Source organism: Pelobates fuscus, chromosome 7 (genome assembly GCF_036172605.1).
Source record: "Pelobates fuscus isolate aPelFus1 chromosome 7, aPelFus1.pri, whole genome shotgun sequence".
NCBI classification, from domain to species: domain Eukaryota; kingdom Metazoa; phylum Chordata; class Amphibia; order Anura; family Pelobatidae; genus Pelobates; species Pelobates fuscus.
In genome coordinates this window covers 113,507,061-113,533,418 of record NC_086323.1, presented here as the reverse complement: position 1 = coordinate 113,533,418, position 26,358 = coordinate 113,507,061, and the positions used below count along the sequence as shown (strand labels likewise).

The 26,358-nt window shown below is 42.0% G+C and overlaps 1 protein-coding gene across 1 annotated transcript in view; it reads left to right on the top strand.

Annotated features, from left to right (window-relative positions):
* Window positions 1-17,836: 17,836 nt before the first annotated feature.
* Window positions 17,837-26,358, top strand: part of CSNK1E (casein kinase 1 epsilon) — a 68,490-nt gene continuing 59,968 nt past the window's right edge. Inside the window, exon 1 of the mRNA XM_063426442.1 lies at window positions 17,837-17,931. The gene's annotated coding sequence lies outside the window, so the exon portion shown is untranslated. The remainder of the gene's footprint in view (window positions 17,932-26,358) is intronic.

Here is a 26,358-nt window from a genome sequence, read left to right as displayed (position 1 = left end):
CCCATAGGAAAGCATTACTCAATGCTTTCCTATGGACGTTCAGCGTCTTCTCACTGTGATTTTCACAGTGAGAATCGCGGAAGCTCCTCTAGCGGCTGTCAATGAGACAGCCACTAGAGGCTGGATTAACCCTCAGTGAAACATAGCAGTTTCTCGGAAACTGCAATGTTTTCAGCTGCAGGGTTAAAACTAGAGGGTCCTGGCACCCAGACCACTTCATTGAGCTGATGTGATCTGGGTGTCTGTAGTGGTCCTTTAAGTGTATGTGTATCTGCATGCACTGGCGTACATACCGAGGTCGCAGGGGTCGCAGCCCTGCGACACCTGCGACCAGGTGCCCATCACCATGTGTTGCGGCCTCGGCCCGCTCAGAGTTAGCCCGGGGGGGGAGAAGCCACGGATCAGTTTTTGCACCGGGGCCCCATGGGTTGTGTGTACGCCACTGCATATATATTCCTGATAAAAGTCCTGATATGGACTGAAACGTCGATATGATGTAACCTGAGTGTGATTAATGAAGACAAATTTTTCCTGATAGAAGTCCAGCGTGTGTATGTGTTATCTGTGTGTGTATGTATTATCTGTATGTATACGTGTATCTGTCAATGTGTTATCTGTTTGTGTATTTATATGTGGTGTGTGTCAACTTACAAACATAGCTAATTTAAGACCAGGCACGCGGAGTGAACTTTAAAAAAAAAAAAATCATCTTGTGGTCACCAAATTAAGATTTAAAACGCTATTTTGGATTATCTCAAGTCTGGTGGTGAAACCTTTGGCTAAACATTAGACAAAAGCATTAATAAATGCCATGAAAGGAATGTGGCTAGAATCAGCCATCCATTTTGATACATTTTTTTATTACTCCATATTGTTTCAGGTAAATTAGACATATCACAGGTTTTCAATCCTATAGTAGAAATAAAACAAGTACACGGGTACATATTGAGTGCTCTGCACAGTTTTTTTTTTCAGAACACTTTGGTAAATCTCCCCCTTCTAATAGCTCCTGCTCTGCATAGCCAGCCTAACATGCCTCAACATGTTTACTCCATGCAAAGGTATTTCAAAACGGAATGACTGCTATATAGTTAATCAGCAGTAACCGTGCTAGGCACTAACACATTTAACCCAATTACCTTTAACAAACAATTAATCCTACTTCCTGCTGATGTATAGATCGCATTGCCTACTTTACTGTACTCAATACTGTTTGGATAACGGGTTAACTTTAATCTCCCAAATTATGGTTTATGCTAATATCATAAATAATTAAAATAATAATAAAGAATTTTATCACAACATTGCAATTTGAGTTTGAATCATATAGCAAATGCTATCCATGTATTTACTAAACTGTGCTTCATTTCCATACAAACTGCACTGTTACATTTGGAGGAGGTCTCTTCCCATGTGTTGAAGTACTCGGGCACATTAAAAAAACAAAAGACATCTGATATTTGCATCAGATGTCACGTTGTACCATAACTCCCAAACAGTAACCCAGACATTCTGTATCACAAACATACACAGATGAATTCACTAAAGTGAGAAAGCAAAGTGAATATCAAATTTAAAGCCAGATTAGCCAAACTGGAAGCACAGCAGACTTAGAGAATATTTCCAGTTCGGCTATTTTTACCTTGCAATTACAATCCACTTTGAATTCTCACTTTAGTGAATAATTATGATAATAAACCCATTGTACAGCACTACGGAATTTTGCTAGCGCTATATAAATAATAATAATGATAATAATAATAAAGGAGGAGAAATCAGGGTCCTCACCACCATGTGTGTTTAAGATCCAGAGAGGCAGCTCATGCATCTGTACCTTAACCAAGTACCAACGTTGACCACAGTTAAATGGCTCTTTTGTAAATGGCTGTAAATTATAAATAAGGTTGAAATTGTGTATTTAATTAAGACACTTCGTTTGTCCTTAATGTGTGTACCCTTAAGCAATGCTAACTTTTTCTTAGAAAGGTTTGATGTGATCCCATGAATGTCCTCTAGGTGGAGATCAAAGTAAGTTTTACATTCTACAGAAACCGTGGGATGTTTGTATCACAGCAGTAATCAGAAACATGGATACTATGTGTTTTCCAAAGTTACAGACTTCACTCGCTACTAGCAAAGGAGAAAACTTTACAGCAATAGATAGCATCAAACATTATTAAAGGACCACTATAGGCACCCAGACCCCTTCAGCTCAATTAAGTGGTCTGGGTGCCAGGTCCATCTAGGACAGGGGTAGGCAACCTTTTAGCAGCACTGTGCCGAAATATGATTGTGATGTCCTGTAGCGTGCCGGTCCTATTTCTTTAAATTGAGGTGTGTATGTTGCCATATTCTGCTTGTGTTATTTATACTGCATTTGCTTTGTATCATTGTATTTGTGCGTATATGAGCTATTATATTGTATATGTTCATTAATAGTTTGTGGTATCATATATAATACCTATGAATTTGTGCTGTGTATGGGGGCTGTTTGTGGAATTGTGTGTGGATGGATATGTCACATTGTGTATTTGGTAGTGTGTGTATGTGTGGGGCTGTTTGGGGTATTGCATGTGAGAGGCTGCATGTGGGGTTGTGTGCATGTATGTGGATTGTTGGTGGTGTTGTGTTTGTGCGGACTGTGTGTGTGTTTGTATTATTTGTATGAGGGGAGGGTTATTCTGCAGCTCTGAGGCTTCCCTGGGTTTTAGTGGGGACCAGGCTGGCCAGGTACAGATCAAGGACAGAAGCTGCAACAGGAGGCTGTGGGCTGCTCTACTTCAGTGTGGATTCCTATTCACAAGTGCTGGGAGGAAGTGATCTGAGATCACTTCCTCTACGTGCTGCAATGCATAAATGGAGGATTGTCCTTCACCACCTTTTCATATTAACAGATATCTTAAGTTTCACTGGGACTCCTGACAGGCCAGAGCCTCTTTGGCTCTTGTACCCTTGAGTGCCGTGCAAAGGCACCTCGAGTGCCGTGCATGGCACTAGTGCCGTAGGTTGCCTACCCCTGATCTAGGATTAACCCTGCCTGCTGTAAACACAGCAGTTTCAGAGAAACTGCTATGTTTACATATGGGTTAATCCAGCCTCTAGTGGCTGTCTCATTGACAGCCGCTAGAGGAGCTTCCGCGCTTCTCACTGTGATTTTCACAGTGAGAAGACGCCAGCGTCCATAGGAAAGCATTAAGAATGCTTTCCTATGGACTGGCTGAATGCCGCGCATGCGCATTCAGCCGATGACGGGGAAAGGAGGCAGAGAGTCCCCACTGCCGAGGGAGCCCGGCGGTGGAGAAAAGGTATGTGTTTAACCCCTTCTTTCCCCTAGAGCCTGGTGGGAGTGGGACCCTGAGGGTGGGGGGACCTAAAGACCATATAACTAAAAGTACAGTATAATATTGGATTTATCCCCCAGTATCGGTCATCAAGATCAGGGATCTTAAAGGGGCACTCCAAACACCATAACAACTTCAAAGACTGAGAACCACTGTTGTATATGCTCATGTGGGTTCAGTAAGAAGTAGATTTTTTTACTTTAGTCCTGCATTTTTTTTTTATTTATTTTAAAGTCTGTTTTAATTTGATTTCATTTTGTGAAAAACTCTGGAGGACGTTTTGAGGATACAGACAAAACAAGGACAGGGTAAAAAACATGCATCCTCACTGTGTGTTGTTGTGATGAACTAATGAGGGGTTAGTTCCCTTATTGTTTTGGTATTGACAGTTGTCAAGAGTGGTCATTTAAGTAATTGTTGTCTTCTTTGTCTGTTCAATCTTCTCTTAACATGGTAGCTATTCAAACCCATATTACTTAAACTGACTACATTCTGCATCACAGACATCACATTATGTTAACTATGCAACTGTATCTGAGATACTGGAACACACCATGTCTGTTTAAAAAATATATACTATAGCGATACATCTTAACCCCTTAAGGACACATGACATGTCTGACACGTCATGATTCCCTTTTATTCCAGAAGTTTGGTCCTTAAGGGGTTAAGTATGTATTACTAGCGATACAGTAACATAAAAATACTCTAATTCATCATAATTCCCAGAGAAGCGACAGTTACAATTACAATAATTCATTTAGAACCAACATTTTATATACATTAGGTAAACCAAGACAAACAATTCTGACAAAACTCGCTTGACAGATGAGGAGAATAGTGATGTCGCGAACACGAAATTTTCGGTTCGCGAACGGCGAACAGGAACTTTTGCGAACCGGCGAACCGCCATTGACTTCAATGGGCAGGCGAATTTTAAAACCCACAGGGACTGTTTCTGGCTACAAAAGTGATGGAAAAGGGGGCGGGGCTTAACCGCAGAAGCGAGCGGACGCCATCTTCCCGAGCTCCGGGGATTCGCAGCACAATCTGCCTAAAATCTAGAGAGCCCCGGCTCATCCAGCACCATACCCACTGATACTCGCCTCCGGACGACAAACGGCGCCGATACATGCCGTTCTTTCAACGCCCCGGGCAGAAACGGCAGACTAGGAGGTCTGCGGCCTACCACCCACACCTGAACCTGTGCGACCTCCTGAGGCCGCTCCCGCCTCTGAGCACACCAGCTCAAGACCCAGCCTCCGAAACAGCAGATCCGCACACAACCATGGGAAGGAGATCCCAGAAACCAGCACCGGGTGTCCCACAAGACTCGAGGGATATTGGGACCATGCTTCAGCGGCAGGCCCAATCCAAGATGGCGGCCGCGGAGGTGAGTGAGGCCCAAGCTGAACAGCAACCCATCACTCCTAGGGACCCTCCATGGCAGCCTTCCCCACAGTCACAGGCCTTATCTACCCCAAGCCCTACAGGGGGATCTAACCTGGCCACAAAACAGGACATCAAAGACCTGCTGTCCGACATAAAGAAGCTCCTGGCAGCTGATGTGGAGCTGGTCAGGGCTGAAGTGCAAATGACCACAGACAGAGTCCGGGCCACAGAGGAGGACATCACAGGCCTAAAGCAGGATATGACTGTACTGAGAGACTCAATGCACTCTATACACAACTCCCACCTCGCTTTTGCCACACAACTAGCTGCGATAGACGATCGCACCAGGAGCAATAACTTAAAGATACGGGGAGTACCAGACGCAATACAAATAGAAGAGCTCCCACACTACATCAGACGCCTGGTGACAACTCTATTGCCACCAACCCAGGCCAAGAGGCTTTCCTTTGATGGCATCTTTAGGCTCCAAAAGTCTCCTAGAGCACCTCCCACAGCTATGAGAGATGTCATTGTCAGATGCTCCCTATCAAGCGACAAAAGATCACTCCTGTCAGCGCTGCAAAACAAGACACCCTTTTCTTTCGAAGGAGCTACCCTGACATTTTTTCAGGATCTCTCACGGCCCACCCTGCTCTGGCGGAAATCACTCAGCCCAGCCACAACACTCCTGAGAAAGGCTGGAGTACCATACAGGTGGACATTATCGAGAACCCTCCTGGTTAATCACAACCAGACCACACACAAAATTACCACCGTAGAGGAGGCTTCCACCATGCTCCACACTCTGGGCCTGGCAGTACCTGCAACGACCCCGAGACGCCGACAAAGCACCCACAACTGGGACCCGGCCACCGTGATCCCCTTTACACCTCAAGGGCAAATGACAACACCACTAGAGACCTGACTACGGCCACAGACACTGCGGCCGAAGGCCTTACGGGACTGCTTAAATGTGGTTGGAGTTGACAGCAGTTTAACCAGTTACTGTAGTTTGTTTTCTTATTTGTTTCTTATGTTATGTATTTTTCACTATTTTTAGGCTACGCAGCCCAGATGACGAAGCATACCAAGCTCACGTTTCTTAAAATAACCTGTTGGTGCTGAGGTTAGACCGGAGGGCTACCCGCCCCCGAGGATTAGATGGCTAAAGCTCTGCTCACGCAGAAAGGTGTGTCACGTCACACCTCCCTTACTTTCCCCCCACCCCCCCGCGGCTCCCTAGGTTAGGGGCCACGCAAGCAAGAGCCGGTTGTTGGCATTGTAAAGGCCGACTTAATAGTTGGTCCTCTCCTGTATTCAACCCCCACAAAAGCAAACACAGGCTCTACTTCTACACCTGATTGCATGTAGGAGAAATACGTTATTTTTTGGCTTCTCACCGGGATTATATCACCCCGTCCTTATCGTTATAACTGGGTACCTGAGGCTTGCAACCTACCATGTTTTCTTATTTGATTATATTACAAAAAAATGTGCAACTCTCATTTATGACAAGCTTTACCTGTTTTCATTATACCTACCACAAATGTCATGATGTATTACGCACTTTTGTTCTCAAATGCACAACAAAAATAAAGAATTTAAAAAAAAAAAAAAAATTACCAAACATATACAGTATACAATAAATATAATTTTTTTTTCTCTCAAAAAAAAAAAAGAAAAAAAAAAAAAAAAAGTGATGGAAAAGTTGTTTCAAGGGGACTAACACCTGGACTGTGGCATGCCGGAGGGGGATCCATGGCAAAACTCCCATGGAAAATTACACAGTTGATGCAGAGTCTGGTTTTAATCCATAAAGGGCAGAAATCACCTAACATTCCTAAATTGTTTGGAATAACGTGCTTTAAAACATCAGGTATGATGTTGTATCGATCAGGTAGTGTAAGGGTTACGCCCGCTTCACAGTGACAGACCAAACTCCCCGTTTAACGCACCGCAAACAACCGCAAACAGTCCATTTGCACAACAGCAAACTCCCAATTTGCACATGTTTTAGTGCAAACTAGTCTAACTACTAATATAGTTGAAACATGCTACTTTTATTCATGCCAGACAACCATGCAGGCCAGACTAACAAACATGCCAGGGCCAATCATAGTTAACCACCTCAGATAGGAACATGGCTCCCTCTATATACAAAGTAAACATGACTCCTTCTATATGCATAGTAACATGGCTCCCTCTATATACCGTGTAAACATGGCTCCCCTCTATATACCGTGTAAACATGGCTCCCCTCTATATACAGTGTAAACATGGCTCCCTCTATATACAGAGTAACATGGCTCCCTCTATATACAGTGTAACATGGCTCCCCTCTATATACAGTGTAAACATGGCTCCTCTCTATATACAGAGTAACATGGCTCCCTCTATATACAGTGTAAACATGGCTCCCCTCTATATACAGAGTAACATGGCTCCCCTCTATATACAGTGTAAACATGGCTCCTCTCTATATACAGAGTAACATGGTTCCCTCTATATACAGTGTAAACATGGCTCCTCTCTATATACAGAGTAACATGGCTCCCCTCTATATACCGTGTAAACATGGCTCCCCTCTATATACCGAATAACATGGCTCCCTCTATATACAGAATAACATGGCTCCCTCTATATACAGAGTAACATGGCTCCTCTCTATATACAGAGTAACATGGTTCCCTCTATATACAGTGTAAACATGGCTCCTCTCTAAATACAGAGTAACATGGCTCCCCTCTATATACAGTGTAAACACGGCTCCTCTCTATATACAGAGTAACATGGCTTCCCTCTATATACCGTGTAAACATAGCTCCCTTTATATACAGAATAACATGGCTCCCTCCATATACAGAGTAACATGGCTCCCTCTATATACAGAGTAACATGCTCCCTCTATATACATAATAACATGGCTCCCTCTATATACAGAGTAACATGGCTCCCCTCTATATACAGTGTAAACATGGCTCCTCTCTATATACATAGTAACATGGTTCCCTCTATATACAGTGTAAACATGGCTCCTCTCTATATACAGAGTAACATGGCTCCCCTCTATATACCGTGTAAACATGGCTCCCCCCTATATACAGAGTAACATGGCTCCCCTCTATATACCGTGTAAACATGGCTCCCTCTATATCCAGAATAACATGGCTCCCTCTATATACAGAGTAACATGGCTCCCTCTATATACAGAATAACATGGCTCCCTCTATATACAGAGTAACATGGCTCCCCTCTATATACAGTGTAAACATGGCTCCCCTCTATATACAGAGTAACATGGCTCCCCTCTATATACAGTGTAAACACGGCTCCTCTCTATATACAGAGTAACATGGCTTCCCTCTATATACCGTGTAAACATGGCTCCCTCTATATGCAGTGTAAACATGGCTCCCCTCTATATACAGAGTAACATGGTTCCCCTCTATATACAGTGTAAACATGGCTCCTCTCTATATACAGAGTAACATGGTTCCCTCTATATACAGTGTAAACATGGCTCCTCTCTATATACAGAGTAACATGGCTCCCTCTATATACAGAATAACATGGCTCCCTCTATATACAGAGTAACATGGCTTCCCTCTATACACCGTGTAAACATGGCTCCCTCTATATACAGAATAACATGGCTCACTCTATATACAGAGTAACATGGCTTCCCTCTATATACCGTGTAAACATGGCTCCCTCTATATACAAAATAACATGGCTCCCTCTATATACAGTGTAAACATGACTCCTCTCTATATACAGAGTAACATGGCTCCCCTCTATACAGGGGCGTACCTGGAGCATTTGGCACCCGGGGCGGATCCTTTATTTGGCAACTTTGAAATGTAAAAAACTGCAATTTTTTTTAAATGTATGTTTATGCAGTGTGTGTACAGTGTGTGTGTATAGTGTGTGTATAGTGTGTGCAGTGTGTGTATACTGTGTGCACTGTGTGTATAGAGTGTGCAGTGTGTGTATAGTGTGTGTATAGTGTGTAGTGCATGTAGTGTGTGCAGTGTGTGTATAGTGTGTGCAGTGTGTGTATATTGTGTGCAGTGTGTATGCAGTGTGTGTAGTGTGTGCATAGTGTATGCAGTGTGTACAGTGTGTGTATAGTGTGTGTGTATATTGTGTGTATAGTGTGTGTAGTGTGTATAGTGTGTGTAGTGTGTATAGTGTGTGCAGTGTGTGTATAGTGTGTGTGCAGTGTGTGTATAGTGTGTATGCAGTGTGTGTATAGTGTGTGCAGTGTGTATAGTGTATATGCAGTGTGTATAGGGTGTATGCAGTGTGTGTATAGTGTGTGCAGTGTGTGTATAGTTAGTGCAGTGTGTGTATAGTGTATGCAGTGTGTGCAGTGTGTATGCAGTGTGTGTAGAGTGTGTATAGTGTATGCACTGTGTGCAGTGTTTGTATAGAGTGTGCAGTGTGTGCATAGTGTGTGCAGTGTGTGCATAGTGTGTGTATAGTGTGTGCAGTGTGTATAGTGTGTGTATATTGTGTGCAGTGTGTATGCAGTGTGTGTAAATAGTGAGGGGGAATGAAATTACTACCCTGTAAAGTAAGATCCTTTATTTGGCAACTTTGAAATGTAAAAAACTGCAATTTTTTTAAATGTATGTTTATGCAGTGTGTGTACAGTGTGTGTGTATAGTGTGTGTATAGTGTGTGCAGTGTGTGTATACTGTGTGCACTGTGTGTATAGAGTGTGCAGTGTGTGTATAGTGTGTGTATAGTGTGTAGTGCATGTAGTGTGTGCAGTGTGTGTATAGTGTGTGCAGTGTGTGTATATTGTGTGCAGTGTGTATGCAGTGTGTGTAGTGTGTGCATAGTGTATGCAGTGTGTACAGTGTGTGTATAGTGTGTACAGTGTGTGTGTATATTGTGTGTATAGTGTGTGTAGTGTGTATAGTGTGTGTAGTGTGTATAGTGTGTGCAGTGTGTGTATAGTGTGTGTGCAGTGTGTGTATAGTGTGTATGCAGTGTGTGTATAGTGTGTGCAGTGTGTATAGTGTATATGCAGTGTGTATAGGGTGTATGCAGTGTGTGTATAGTGTGTGCAGTGTGTGTATAGTTAGTGCAGTGTGTGTATAGTGTATAAAGTGTGTGCAGTGTGTATGCAGTGTGTGTAGAGTGTGTATAGTGTATGCACTGTGTGCAGTGTTTGTATAGAGTGTGCAGTGTGTGCATAGTGTGTGCAGTGTGTGCATAGTGTGTGCAGTGTGTGTATAGTGTGTGCAGTGTGTATAGTGTGTGTATATTGTGTGCAGTGTGTATGCAGTGTGTGTAAATAGTGAGGGGGAATGAAATTACTACCCTGTAAAGTAAAATTCAACTTACTATTCAACGTCTTCTTTTTTCTAAAATCTTCATTTTTCAGCCCCAAAAAAGGCCAAATAAAAAGCCATCATACCCGTCGAACTTAAAAATAAAATAAAAAACCCGAGCGCAAAAAAAAATTAATCCATCTTCACCCATGGAGGGCACCATGTCAGTGTTTATCAGGGATCCTTAGGATAGGTGTCAATCCATATCTGCCAAGTGACCCTATGTAGGGGGAACAGTCCCTATTCTGCTCAGTGTCTGGAGGGAGTATCTGCAGTAACACAGAGTGTCTGGGTGGAGTATCTGCAGTAACACAGGGTGTCTGGAGGGAGTATCTGCAGTAACACAGGGTGTCTGGGGGGAGTATCTGCTTGTAACATTTATATGCACAAAAAAATATAATAATAATAAACTGAAAAAAAAAATGGTTGCAGCTTCCGAATTAATCTAAAATGGATGCTGTCCAGTAGGTGGGAGGGTCTGCTAGGGAGGGTGTGCTGCTGATTGGCTGTAATGTGTCTGCTGACTGTGAGGTACAGGGTCAAAGTTTACTCAATGATGACGAATAGGGGGCGGACCGAACACCGCATGTGTTCGCCCGCGGTGGCGGACGCGAACATGCTATGTTCGCCGGGAACTATTCGCCAGTTCGGGACATCACTAGAGGAGAAGAGTAGATTAAGAGGTCCTTGCCAAACAAGCTTATAATAAAAGAGAATGAGGGACAAATACATAGTGGAAAGTAAAAATATCAAATGATTTGGATCTTTCAGAGGGTAGGTGATTGGGCACAGTTGATGGAACACAGATTTAGTACAGGAAGTCAATCATATTATGAGACTTCCTCCAACATGTTTATACTGTTTTCTCTTTTCTTGGCTTCTGCACCCCATCATGAATCTTCATATTTATAAGTCAATGGGTGGGGTGAATAAAATGATAATAATAAGCAGGATGCTGGGGAGATGTCCAGTTCACACATTAAGGATGGATCAATAAGTCCTAAACCTAACTGGGATTACATTACCATCATATTGAATATCCAGATATTTACTATGTATATGTTATATGTATTCTAGTATGTAACTATATACGTATTACGTATATAGTTCCGTATATAGTATTCAGTTTGAGCATAGCTGCAATTTTCTGACTGTGTGATAGCCGCCGCATCTGTGTTTTTTTTTCTGAATGGTAAGCTACTGGTTGAATTAGAGCGTCAGCTTACCGCTCTCAGCCAATCAGTGGCACCCTTGCCTTGCGACTCTTCAGGCTTCTTGTATCTCAGTTTCAGAAGTTGGATATAGCCTAGGGGACCGGGAGATCAGCGCTGGATGCATCCTTTGGGGTTAAACTATTCGAGAAAGGTTTAACCGCTTAAGGTAAGAGAGCACCTGGGGGGCCTCCTTGTACTATAACCACATAATTTAGATGATGTTGTTATGGTGACTGGAGTGTTTCCTTAAATTAATTTATATTGTGATATTTACCATATATTTGACACAACAGACCAAGCACTTTAAAATGTGCAAATTTTTTGTCATTAAAGGAACATTATATTATTAGGACTACACACATTGTGTTCTACTACCTAAAAGCATTTTCCTTACCATTTTTCCACAAACCGAGACTCTCTCTGTGCAGATGCCCACTCTGCCTCCCATGATGGGTCTCCTCTTTCTCTTTCTGTCCAATCAAATGCTTCTCATAGTGAAGCAATGACTTCAGAATTTCTCAGAGCTATCTTCTAAAAGTAAGAAACATGTGTCCAGTCACTTTAGAATCATCCCATTCACATAGAAACTCTGAGAATCTGTAATTTCACTCAAAGATCCAGAGCATCTACCGCTTTACCTTAAGAGCATACAAAAATCCGTACCTTCATATGGCAAACTCAGTTTCTCTCCACTGGCCCTGGGATCTACACCGTTTACCTTGATACGCTGCCCAGTCACCCCAAGATGCTAAAAATATGCCCCTTCACACGGAATGCTTGCAGATGCCCTAAAAACTTTTAAAATGTATTCAACTAATCTTAGAATCTTACTTAAACTATATTGACAGTAGGTGCCTTTTCCCTGAGTACCTAGCCATTTACCTTGACACACTCCAACTCTGACCATATGTTCTATAAAACCTTCCATTCAACCTAAGACCCAGTACATCTGCCTAGTTACAAAGAGGAGATGTCCCTTCATCCCTAGAATCTGCTTATTTACCCCAAGACTCTGACCATTCAGATTCTGACCTTGAAAATCTAACCATTATATTTCAAAACCTGAATAGTCTGCGGCCTTAAAATTGGATCCTTTCACCGTGGAAACCTGTTAATTTATGCTGAGAATTTACCCTTTCACCCTAAAATATGCCTATTAATGTCAGTAACCTTACCAATATTTAATCTACTTATTTTATGTCAATTTCTCCCTTCCTCTCGATATATTTCACTAAACTCTTCCTCTCCAAAAGTCAGTTAACAGTTCCTTAAAAATACTGCCCTCTTTGTCCTGTCCATGGCGTTAGTTTACCAATCTGTCCTTAATGCCACAAGCCCCCTCCTGTTTGTACACCTTTTCTTTTTGGTATGCCTCATTCTCTGGTGTTTAAATGGAAATCTAAATGCAAAGTCTGCTGGGAAATGCTTCGACATAGCTCCCTTGCAGTCTTGTTTGGTGATTTGCCAAGCTGTTCTCTTATATAACTCCCTGGGATTACAGAGCAATGTAGAAGAAAACTGATTCTATGCATCTGAGCAACTGCAGGGTGTACTTGTGCTGAGAAAGGACCCGGTCAAGTTCCCAAATTACAGTCAAATATACCATTGAAATAAAATAGATGGTTACAATTATTTATCCACACAGACCAGTAAAATCATCACATAGGACGAATTTAAATGTAGTGAACAGACACTATAGTCACCAAAACAACTTTAGCTTAATGAAGCCGTTTTTGTGTACAGTTTATGCCCTTGCAGTCTCACTGCTCAATTCTCTGCCATTTACTTTTGTTTCAGGTTACAAAGTCCTTTCACATCTGTTGTTGCTGTTGATCCAAAAGAGGGCAAAAAATCCAGTTTAAAGCACTTTCCAATTTTGCAACAATCCATGAATAAAATCCTTCTTGACCCAAAAATGGCAGTCAGATCTCAAATTGGATCAAGCAGCTATACCCCACAAAGAGAGGCGTAACTAGAAACCACGGTGCCCCGGTGCAAAAACTGACCTAGGGCCCCCCATACATCTACCTTCTACCCCACACGTCCCCGCCCCCCCCCATACATGCAGACAAACAGATACACATGCAGACACATACATAAAGACACACACACATAGACACAGAGACACATACATACATACAGACATATGTAGAGACACACACACATACTCTCATTTACACACACTCAGACATATACACACGTACACTCACAGACACATATACTCACAAACATACTCACTCACAGACACACACACAGAATCAGACACACATACACTTACAGACACATACATTTACAGACACACACACTCACAGACACACACACATACACTCAGACACACACACACACACACACACACTTACAGACACACACAAATTATTAATATTAAATGTCCACCCAGCCTCTCTACCTGGAGAGCTGGCGTGGATCTGTCCCTGGGATCCAGTGGAGCTTCAGTGCGGTGGGTGGCAGAGTTCCTGTCAGACGCGGCGAGGGCAGTGGTGTATCCTGGTTTTGTGCTGCCCTAGGCAGGACAAAACTCAGGCGCCGCCCTCCCGCCCGCGCCACCCCCATCCAACCCTTCCCCCCCCCGCACCACCCCCACCCTTCCCCCGCCCCGCCTTCTAAATACACACACACACACATTCACTGACAGATACGCATACACTAGCTAACGGAAACACACACTCGCTAACAGAAACACACACACACTTACAGACACACTCACACTCACTAACAGACACACACTCTCACACTAACAGACACACACACACGCACTAACAGACACACACTAACAGACATATATACACACACACACTAACAGACATACACACTAACATACATACATACACACACACACACACACACACACTAACAGACATACACACACACACTAACAGACACACACACACACACTAACAGACATACACACACACACACACAAACTAACAGACACACACTGACATACACAGACACACTAACAGACATACACACACACACACACACACACTAACAGACATACACACACTAACAGACATACGCACACACACACTAACAGACATACACACACACACACTAACAGACATACACAGACACACTAACAGACATACACAGACACACTAACAGACATACACAGACACTGACATACACACACACACACATTAACAGACATACACAGACACACACACACTAACAGACATACACAGACACACTAAGACATTCACACACACTAACAGACATACACACACACATTCACACACACACTAACAGACACACACAGACATTCACAGACACACACACTAACAGACATACACACATACTCACTCACTCACATATTTAACACTTTTTTTTTACATTTAACCCCCCCAGCCTCCTTACCTTTGGGAATGCTGGGGGGGGGGGGGGTCCTATTTCTCCCTGGTGGTCCAGTGGCTGCTGGGCGGGCGGCTGATGAGGGAGCACTTCCTCTGAGCTGTCTGCTCAGCTCCCTCGCGCGCCGCAGAGTGAGGATGGGAGGCTCCCAGCCTTACTCTGCGGCGCGCGAGGGAGCTGAGCAGACAGCTCAGAGGAAGTGCTCCCTCGCCGGCCGCCCACCAGCGCCGCCCAGCAGACCGCCCGCCCAGACGGCATGTCAGTTAGCCGCAAGGCTAACAAGGCATTTGCCCTGGGCATTTGGGGGCGCCGTTTTTTGCCGCCCCCTGGCAAATGCCGCCCAAGGCAAATGCCTTGTTTGCCTCGGGGCTAATACGCGCGAGGGAGCTGTGTTCTCTCTGCTCTGCTCCCTTGTGGGCTGTCTACTGATGCCTGGAGCCGGAATATGACGTCATATTCCGGTTCCCCGCATCCCCAGTGGACCACCTCTTGGGCCCCCCTATGACAGGGGAAACACGGATGGGACGGCATCTAGGCGCCCCATGGTCACAGGGGTCGTGGCTGCGGCCGGGCCCCCTGCCGTGAAGGGCTCATTCCCAACTGCGACCTACACGACCGCTGCGACCGTGGTAGGTTCGCCACTGCCCACAAATTAAAAATTAGATCCCTGAATATTATGTTATTTGCTTGTAGTTATCCTTTTGCTGTATAGACTCTGATAAAACTACTTCTTCAGGCAAAGAATTTAACATCCTTATTGTTCTTACCGTAAAAGAAACAAACCTTTCCTTTGCCTTAGACTAAATTTCCTTTCTTCTTATCCAAGTGCGTGACCTAATTTTCTACGTATGCTATCACATCCCCTATCAGGCGCAACTAACGTTGTTTTGGTGACTATAGTGTCCCTTTAAACTACAATAAATGTGTTTAAAAATCAGTCTGTGTAAATAAGATACATTGTTCTTGTTCTAAGTTGCATTTTAGTTGTAAAATTGTTATTAGTAAAACTTCACCTAAAACATCTCAGATCAGCCCTGCCCTGGCCGCACCAACACCCCTAAAATTCAAGTGTTCATATTTGTCTATTTGAGATATTGGGCGATATGGAACCTCTAACACCTCTCCTGAGACTGTAGTGAACCTCTCGTGTGCAGTCTGCGGCTCAGCTCGCTCACCTAAGAGAGCACTCCTAATTGTGTGTGCAACATGCGCATGCCACATGTCATTGACGAAGGAAACAAATTAATCTGGGTGACAACCCATTTACTTGATTGTTCCATCAATGTGCCAATTTTTTTTCATTCTGCGCACTATAACAATCTATGCTTTTTACACAGGGTCTGATACAAAGAGGTCTCTATCCCTGTCTCTAAGTTGCTGATAGGTACTGCTCATAGTTCTTGCCACCTCTCAAATATGTCCCATGGGAAGCTCCACAACATCACAAATTAAAACTCATGAATGGGGCAATGTGGCAAGGTATGTGAAATTGTGAAGTGACTTCCACTGCCTCCTGGAACAGTTTTATTAATGCTAGTTCACGGAATTAACTGTTGCTCAGAGCTGAACTACATATTTTATAAACACCTAATAAGCAAGGGTTTTATGAGATATACTCAGAGATCTAGGATTGCTAAACATGTTTTCAACAACTTCCTAGTCTGAGCAGAGCTCACTACAACTAACAGGAACTTCAAAGGCAATTCCCCCTCCCCAGGGCAATATATATATAATGCATGATAAAATATGGCCAGCTTCTACCAGTTATGAACCTTTCATGTTCTTCTCAGGAATCAGTGTTGTTTTAACTCAAATGTTGGCTGGTTGATGATTGATATTGTATAACCACATTCATATATACTCACTGGTTGTGGAAAAAAACAGATGAGATTCAGTGTGAAAATACATTCTTCTGCTTTCAGGCATTGGGTAAAATTGAGAAAAGGGTAGTAAAAAAAAAAAAAAAAAAAAAAAAAAGAAGGGATAAAGTGGCCAGTATTCCTCTAGGGCAGGGGTGGCTGTAGGGTGTGTCTCTAAAAAAGCCCCTGTGTGTCATTGTATTGTTACGAGGTAAATATCACAGCATGCTATTGTGTGCTTAAATAAATGTACTTACAATGTTTGTATTTCACGCCTGTGCAGGTAAAAAAAAGTTCAGACATTTTTTTTTTTTATTTACTTAATCCGGGCCTACATGTATACAGACATCTGCATCTACTATTTGTAACCTCTTCAGGACCAATGGCGGGTCAGGCTATCATAAAAGGCATTTACTGCGCTCTGATTCTGAAAGATTTGACTATTTCTAAATCTATTTCTTTGAAAACATTGGGCCTGTATTATCTTCTTGTCAGGTGACATGCTTACGAAAGTAGTTGCATTTCAATACCCACTTCTCAATAAAACAATTTGTCAAAAAAAAAAAAATAATAATAATAATTATAATTAAATATCTATGGCTATATCTCGCTTTCTATGTATGTAACATCAAAGGCACTCACCCATTCCCTAAACAGCAATTTCAAAGCAAATGCAAGTCTTCTTCAAAAACACCCAACCCAGATAAAAATAATGGGGGTTTAGTTACATTATATGATCATACATTGCATAAGCCTGCCACAATGCATATGTACCCCAGTCTTGGTAGGACCTACTCTAACAACCTAATGCTTGCTCCTATGAGATTAATCCCCTTACTTCAGAAATCCTTCCGCCTGGGACTCTGTCTTCATTAAAAATACCTAACCCAGATTAAAAAAATAATAATGGAGGTTTAAAGAGTCGATTATTTCTAAATCTTAATTAAATATGCAACTTTGTAAACCTTGTACCAGTAATGTAGTATTTGCTTATCACATGACATGCTTAAAAAGTAGATGCATTCCAATAAACATTTCTCCCTAAAAATATATATATATATATTTTAAACATTAAGATAGATATGGAAACAAAAATGATATTAGCTGCTGTTCCTGTTAGGCTCAGTACGGCAATACATTTAAACTCAGACATCACTGTACAGACGTCCTCCTTGCAGACACATTTATATAAGAGTTGTATATATAGCTGTTGCCTGCTGATCTCAGGTGAATGAGTCAGAACGTGATGCTCTGTCTTCTAATAAACAAAAGGGGTGTTGTCTCTTTAAGTTTCACAAGGATGACATCAGCACTTGGGTTTGGCAGTCGGATTCAATGAGAGTAACAGAGTAGATGCAGCTCACAAACTGAAGGGGGAAGGAGAGAGGCGAGAAGCGAGACACAGCCATAGTAGGTAAGCAGAGCTCCCCTCAATCCCCTGTCATCCTCCCCTCCACAGCTTACCAGAGCAATGACACCCCTAAGAGCAGATAGAGGGGACCTTTGGCTTCACATCCATACATTTATTTAAAGGATCCGATGATTTTAAGGGGATGAAATTAAGGGGGAAACAGCCACCCCCTACTGCTTGTTTCCTAGGGCTTGTATGGGGGATGGGTGTATAAATCATTGACACAGTTATGCTGTGATCGTTCTATACATATAGGAAGACTTAATATTGTTGTGAATTTATTTTTTATTTTTTGATACCAACGTTCTGTACCACAACAGCTTCATTTCTTAGTTTTTTTTGTGGACTTTGGGATGGATGGGGTTAATTTTTTTTATTGAAGAATCGAGCTAAATTGACTTTATCGTTAGTCGTAAAATAGGGGCTCAGTGGGTTCACCCTGATATTCATAGCTGAAATAGATGTGTTGTCATGTGTAATTTTATATCCTAATTGATAAATAATAAACTAGAAGATAATGGTATTATAGAATGTGAGTTGTAAAAATGTGTATGTAGTTTAGCATATATAAACACTTGGGTTCAGTTGTGTTTTGCAGACGCCTTTAAGTGAAATTGGGTGTTATGGTGACCCCCCTCCCCCCTCTCTCTCCCCTCCACCTCCATATCTCAAAGCCATTCTACCCTTCAGTCTGTTCTGTATTCGAAGGGTGGGTATAGGCCTGGGAAAAATGTAGTACCCTCCCCCTTTGTTCTCTGTTGGACAGAAATTATAGATTTAATGCATTCATGGTACTGTATGTAGCTCCAGATCTCAGTTATGGAGAATGTTTGTTTATCTTGGACATGATTGCAGATATGATTTGGGTGCATAGACTGTTAGGCTTGTCTAACATTACATAATCCTCTATATAGTGTTGTTCACACTGACATCTTTTCTGAGTATTCAGTCTGCTGGTGTTAGTCCAACCATGGATAATTTGTGGTTTTAAAATCAGACTTGCTAAAATCTGTAAATGTGGAAAAATAAAAATGTGTATATGATTGTGTTTTTCCAGTTTCATTTTAAAGAATGTCATATTTTTGCTGATAGTTGACCTACTATTGACCGGTGTGTTTTTATATCTATTTTATAGTAAAATGCCTAGTATTTGTGTTAGAGGTTTATACTTTAGATATACAGAAGGCCTGATTTATGTGTGTATGCAGAATAGAATTTAGTGCAAGGAGAGGCATCATGGGAGTTGTAGTTTTATAATAGATGGGCTCTACCACTTTGGCCTCTCCTGATATACCGGTACTTGTAGTACGTTTTGTCACTCATCAACGTACAAGGATCAGCTCCATTTTTTTTTTTTTTTTTCCTCCCTTCATTATTTTGTCGTATGATTCTGTTCCTTTTTAAAATGTACTTTCCTTTAATTGTAGAGTACTTTGGGCTGCATTGAAGCTATCCTAATCTATTTCTGGTTAGTCTGTCGTAGGCTTACACGCATTCTGCTGACCATTTTGCTGCCAGTGACAAGGAAATGATTCACTTGTTAAAGGAACATTAAAATAACATCGATGCATCTCATAGTTTTTTGGCCTGAAGAGCTTGCTGGGATTTTTGCTTGTTAAAATCTCTATAGTTTGTTTAGAAAACGTAAACTTGTTTTGCTGCATTGTGCACTGAATGTGTGTGTGCCCCATATCCCTTCCCCCCTTTTCTAGCCTACATCCATGTTTCCTAGCTGTCTGCCGTATGTACTGGTCGATTAGCTTAGCTGCGGACACTGTCCCCTGCACAGATCTACTAAACAGTGCTTTCGTGAAAATGTTGTTTAGTAATCATGGGTTTAATTAGAACATGTCTTTCGATTTGCAATCAATACTGATCACCAATTGAAATATATTTTTGAATTATAATATAGCCACCACCCTCCCAGTAGCTGGAATATCAGTAGTTTACATTACTATGAATATTGCTCCTGTTATAAAATCTATTGGAACCTTTTACCCACCCTACAATAAACAAAACCTTTTATTAACAACTTATCATTGAAAGCCTTTTCTTGTACAAACATGCCGGGGAGATACTGAGTGAGATGGACCGTACTTGAGCCATCCGTCCCTGTGTGAATTGGAACGCTAAGGTGAGTCAGAGTCAGAGGCCTAGGGGGTCCGGGAGTACGCTCTGCTGGTCACATAGCACAACAAAATATGGCTGGTACTGCTACTGGGGAGGTCAACGGCAATATTATAGTATAACCAGCATTTCCGTTTGCGATCAGTGCATATCAAAAACTGAAAAGCTGGTTATACTAAGGTACAACTTCTCATTGAGAATAACAATCTTCACGCTGATTGGCCTTTCGCCATAGCTTCCTAAAACAAGCTGGCAAACGCGTAGATATAAACTGTGACGAGCTGCAGGATTCATACTCTTATTTTTTTAAAGTATGCAGACTTAGTTTCTGTAACATTTATTAAATGCATTCTCTGAGGTGGTTATGGGTAATTTATGGTGCCAGGGGTGCCCTGGTAATATCCTATGGTAAGAGGTCAAACAATTCTTAGTACAGTTTGACAGCTTGGGCATCTGCACCGCATCTGGTCTTCTTCTCCTGCAGGAAAATCTGGATTGCTTTATAGAGCAAACTGGGGCCACTCTCTTTAAATGAGTGTGGTTCTGCATCAACCTTGCTTTATTTTTAGAGGTGGAGGAGAAGACCGGATGCAGTGCAAGCACCCAAGGGAAACGGGTAAGTTGCTAAACCATACTATAACGGCTTGCCATCTTACTGTGGCATTCAGTGGACTGAAGTGGTTATGGTTCTTGGAGTGCTCAATAAAAAAAATAAAAACATTTTTAAATGGTGCGTAATTTAACTTGTGGTGTTCCTTCCCATGGCTCTTTGCTGGAGGATCCAATGGCTGATTCTGTAGTAATTGATGACTTTTCTATCTATGTAGTTTTTAATTTATGGTGATGTGAGAGTAGCAGGATTTATTATAAAAACTAGCATGGCCCAAATTATCTATTGTCTTTTTTCACCCCATATGTCATATGTAAATCACTTTAAATATAAATGTTCCTCTTCTATATAAGAGATGGGAGACAGTTTTTTAAATTTCTGTTAAGGTTGTAAGTATGGAAAACCATGTAGTGTACACTAAACCATGGGGAACTGACCCCTTGCCTTTTTTCCAACAGAGTTAGCAGGAGACCCTTACATTGAACTATAGAAATCCTTTGCTCCCTTTTTATTCTTTTATTCCGGAAATCTAGGCAGTCATAAAATATGCATGAAGAGAGTAAGGACTAATTTTGGCAGAATGTTGCAGTGGACAAAGCTTCTGCTTCCTGCCATTTCCCAATAACCAATGGGAGCATGCTTTTTCTCAATATCCAGTCGATACCTATGGCATGTCGATGCACATACATGAGACGACCCCATGGAGGCTTGCTGAATGTTTCGTAGACTTTCACCTCTTGTAACTGTGCGTACATGAGAGGAAACAAAAGAAAACACTCATGGATGTCTATCTATATCCGCCAACAAATAGAAGAAAAGTGCATGATAAGTGGGAGAACTTCAGGTAAGTATATTGCCCTTACTATTGCCACTGGAGGAAAGGGAATTTACATTAGACAGCATGGAAGAGTGTGCTGGGGGTGCAACTTGGCCCCTGGCACATAATTGCCAATAATTCGTTATGTGCCGTCTTTTAAACTGAAACAATGCACATACTGACTCCTACCACCATAACCACTACAAATCACTTAAGTGGGTATACTAGTTGGAGTGACCCTTTAATATTGGGGGTGTTTGGCTGATGTAATATATCAGCAGGGCTACAGTATTCGATACAATGTTGGCCTTTGTTATATATATATTTTTTTTTTACCCAAGAAACGTTTGTATCTATGTGGTTTACACTGTTCTGTTATTTTAACCAGTTTAATAAATAAAACATGTATCTAGCATATTGGGGAGACATTTTTAATAGCGTTGGGAATTCGGCCAGCATTCCTTTCCTTATTAGCAGCTTAATCACAAAAGAGGTGCTGGTTTCGAGAGAGCATAAATTGTCGGACACTGCTTTTCAGTTTGGGTACCACATACCAAACAGAAGTTACTGGTTCTGATTTTAGAATAATGACCAGATTATATACAGGCTTGTTCTGTGTTTCTACCCCACTACTATGTGTATATATAACAGCATAGCAAATAATTCGCACTGTGTACCGTATAATTTATTTATAAGTCACAGACCAGTTCTATAAAAATCTGCCACTTTGACATGCTTTTAAAAATGGATATATACAAAAATCTGTGGGCGTATGAATGCTTCACGATATGTGGCAGGCTTTTTTTTTTGTCAGAGACTGGGTTTATTCGAATGTGAAATTTTCTGCACAGGTTTTAAAAATGCTGTTTTTATTTTTTTTCATTCAATTCTGTAAGTTTTGTATTTAGCAGGTTGAAATTATAGCTGTCGTCTTTCCAGTGTTTATTTTATTTATTTAAATCTTGGGAATAAACCACCCTCGTCGTGTCTAAATATAAAATGTGGAGCATGATGATGGGAACGTATTGGGTTTAACACTGTAGCGTTACTTACCTTATCCAGGGGCTGGCCGCGGTCCTCTCTTCGAGCCGTGCGCGGTCCTGCTGCTGCACGAGCCGCGCGCGGCTCATCCGACGGCTGCAACAGGAAGGCAGTGGTCTCGGGCGCGCTCTTAAAGAAACAGTGGGAGCCTAAATTGGCAAAAGGCTCCCATTGGCCCCTGTCGTGCCACACTCCCCATACACTTACCTTTTGGGGGTGTGGATATGACAGGAGCCAATCACATTAATTTAGAAGGTACTTATACTCGCCTTTTTCCCTTAGTCCTTGCCCTATCGTGGTTTCTGTTGCAGTTCCCTAGCGCTTGTTGTGTTCCTTCGTATTGACCTTGGCTTTGTTTCTGACAACGTTATCTCTTTATCCTTCTGTTCTGTTTGCCGGCTTGCTGTTTTATTGTGTACCAGACCCCGGCTAGTCCTAGTTTACGCTGTCTCTTTGTGCCCCTGACCTCGGATCGTTCCTGACTCTGTCTCCTCTCATTTACACCGAGTCCGGCCATTCTAAGGTCCAGTAGATGTATCTCTCCTCTGTGTTATCTTTTGTTGAGTTGAATGGGGTATATTTTCGTTACATTACGATAGGGCCATGGACCCCGCAGATTTAGCTCAGCAAATGGCTTCTCATGAGGCTAGGTTTGTGGAGCAGAACCACTGTATGGATCAGATGGCTCAGGCTCTCCAGACTCCCTTGTCTAGGACTATTCCTGCAACCGCACCTAACCCTCCTACGCCTCTTCTTCCCGAAGTATCCACTATGCCTAATACTTCGCCCCATTTAACACCCCCTCCCAGGTATGGAGGGGAAGCTAAAACATGCAGAGGTTTCATTAATCAAATAGAATTCCACTTTGAGATGTATCCACGCTCCTTTTGCACTGATAGGTCTAAAGTGGGGGTTTTTGATGCATCAACTTGCTGACAAAGCACTTGAGTGGGCAAATCCTATTTAGGAGGCCAATGGACCAATGGTGCATAATTTCAATAGTTTCCTTACAGCTTTCCGTAGAACTATTGACACAACTAAAAGGTCAAAGAATGACGCCAGAACCTTAATGAGAATCAAACAGGGCTCTAGGTCTGTGGCTGATTATGCCATTCAGTTTCGTACCCTTGCTTCACAGGTAGATTGGACCAACAATGGGTTAATTACTGCATTCATGGAAGGTTTATCTGACACTATATTGGATGAGGTAGCAGCTAGGGAGCTTCCTATTGCATTAGAGGACCTTATTGACTACCTCATTGATATAGATAACAGAATTCGTGACAGGCTCTATACCAAGAACAGGAATAGACGTTTAGTTACACCTAATAACCCCAAAGTTGATAACCCTGAGAGTTTCAAAGTATCTGAGGAGGAACCCATGCAATTAGGGGTTGCCAAACTCTCTGATACTGAAAAATTGCAGAGAAGAAGGGACGGACTCTGCCTATAATGTGGTAGGAGAAACCATATGATAAAAGAATGTCCTGTGCTTCCGGAAAACTATCGCACCTAAGACCTTATAGGGGACTGGCCTTGGGTGTGATATCTAAGTCTCCTAACTTGCCTCCTAACCGTTTGCTTCTCCCTGTTTCTCTTCATATGGGAGAGAGTTGTATAGCGGAAAGCATTGGTTGATTCTGGGGCTGCTGAGAACTTCATAGACTCTGGTTTTGTTACGAAAAACAACATTCCCATCAGAGAGAGGGAAATACCCTTGGCCATTGAGGCCATAGATGGTAGACCATTAATCTCTCCAGTAGTTACCCATGAAACTATACCATTATTCATGTATACAGGGGTTTTACACTTTGAGACTGTTCAGTTCCAGGTTATCACCTCTCCCTCTTCTCATATCGTGTTAGGGTACCCATGGTTATGTTCTCACAATCCCATTTTCGACTAGGAGTCGGGGCAATTTAAAATCATGGAGCAAGGCCTGCCACGAATCTTGTATGATTAAAGTCACCCCTTTGAATTCTATTAATGTTCCTGCTACTCCTCCTTTGTCTACTGTTATACCTCCTCAGTACTTGTTTCTCAAGACTGTATTCGATAAAAGGGAGGCTGATAAATTACCGCCTCACAGACCCTATGATTGTGCTATCGATTTATTGCCTGGCACTATACCTCCCAAGGGCAGGGTGTACCCTTTATCTATTCAAGAAAACCGTATCATGGAGGAGTATGTTAAGGAATCACTAGAAAAGTGTTTTATTTGGAGATCCTCTTCTCCGGCTGGAGCGGGGTTCTTCTTTGTATCTAAGAAAGATGGTGATTTAGGACCGTGTATCGATTTATAGAGGTCTAAATAAAATCACTATCAAAAATGCATACCCTATACCTTTAATCACAGAATTGTTTGACAGGCTGAAACATGCTACTGTATTCACTAAATTGGACCTTAGAGGTGCATACAATTTAATGCGTATTAAGAAAGGCCACGAATGGAAGATGGCATTCAACACTAGATCCGGTCATTACGAGTATACTGTTATGCCATTTGGTCTTTGCAATGCCCCAGCAGTATTTCAAGAATTTATTAATGACGTCTTAAGAGACTTTATTCACACATTTGTAATTGTGTACTTGGATGACATACTAATATATTCTACAGATTTACACACTCATCACAGACATGTTACAACAGTCCTGAAGACCCTTCTTGCTAATGGTCTTTATTGTAAACTAGAAAAATGTTTTTGACCAATCCGAAGTCCAGTTTTTGGGGTATTTGATTTCCGCCAAAGGTTTTTGTATGGATCCCCAGAAACTTTCTGCTGTCATAGAGTGGCCTCTACCACAAGGTTTGAAAGCCATTCCGCGTTTTCTTGGTTTCTCTAACTATTATAGACGCTTTATTAAGGGTTTTTCTTCTATTGTAGCGCCTATCACCCGTATGACAAAAAAGGGTGGTAATACTCGTATCTGGTCTCCCGAGGCACTTCAGGCTTTTGAATTTCTTAAAACTACATTCGCCTCTGCACCTATTTTACAGCATCCCATCACTGCCTTATATTCTTGAAGTTGATGCTTCTGATATCGGGGTAGGTGCTGTTTTGTCCCAAAGAGAGTCGCCTGAAAAGCCATTGCATCCTTGTGGCTTCTTTTCTAGACAAATGTCCAAAGCTGAAAAGAATTATGATGTGGGTAATCGCAAACTCCTTGCTATTATCTTAGCTCTTAAAGAATGGAGACAATTGTTAGAAGGAACTAAGGATCCTATCCTCATTTTTACGGATCACAAGAACCTATCCTACCTTGGTGAAGCTAAAAGATTATCTTCTATAGACCAGGTGATCGTAACATTAAAGCAGACGCTCTGTCCAGACAGTTCGGAACTGCTGACAAACAGGAGATTGATGTTACTCCTGTCATTCCCCCAGACAGGATAATAGCTACTACTATTTTGTCTATTTCTTCATCCCTCTTACAGGCCATACAGGCGAAACAAAGCATGGCACCTAGCGAGAGGCCTATTGATAAACTGTTCGTTGATGTTCCTGAGAGAAGGGATATTCTGTCGTTATATCATGATACTAAAACTGCTGGACATCCTGGTATTTCCAAAACGATGTCAGCTGTTTCTCTGTATTTTTGGTGGGATTCCTTACGCAAGGATGTCACTGACTAGGTGCTTGTACTACTTGTGCCTGTATGAAATCTTCTCGTAGGGTTCCTTGTGGGCTTTTGCATCCGTTACCCGTTCCCGAGAGACCTTGGTCTAACCTATCCATGGATTTTATTGTGGAATTACCCCCTTTGAATGGTTACACAGTTATCCTGATTATAGTAGATCGGTTTTCTAAACTGGCTCACTTTGTGCCTCTTCACA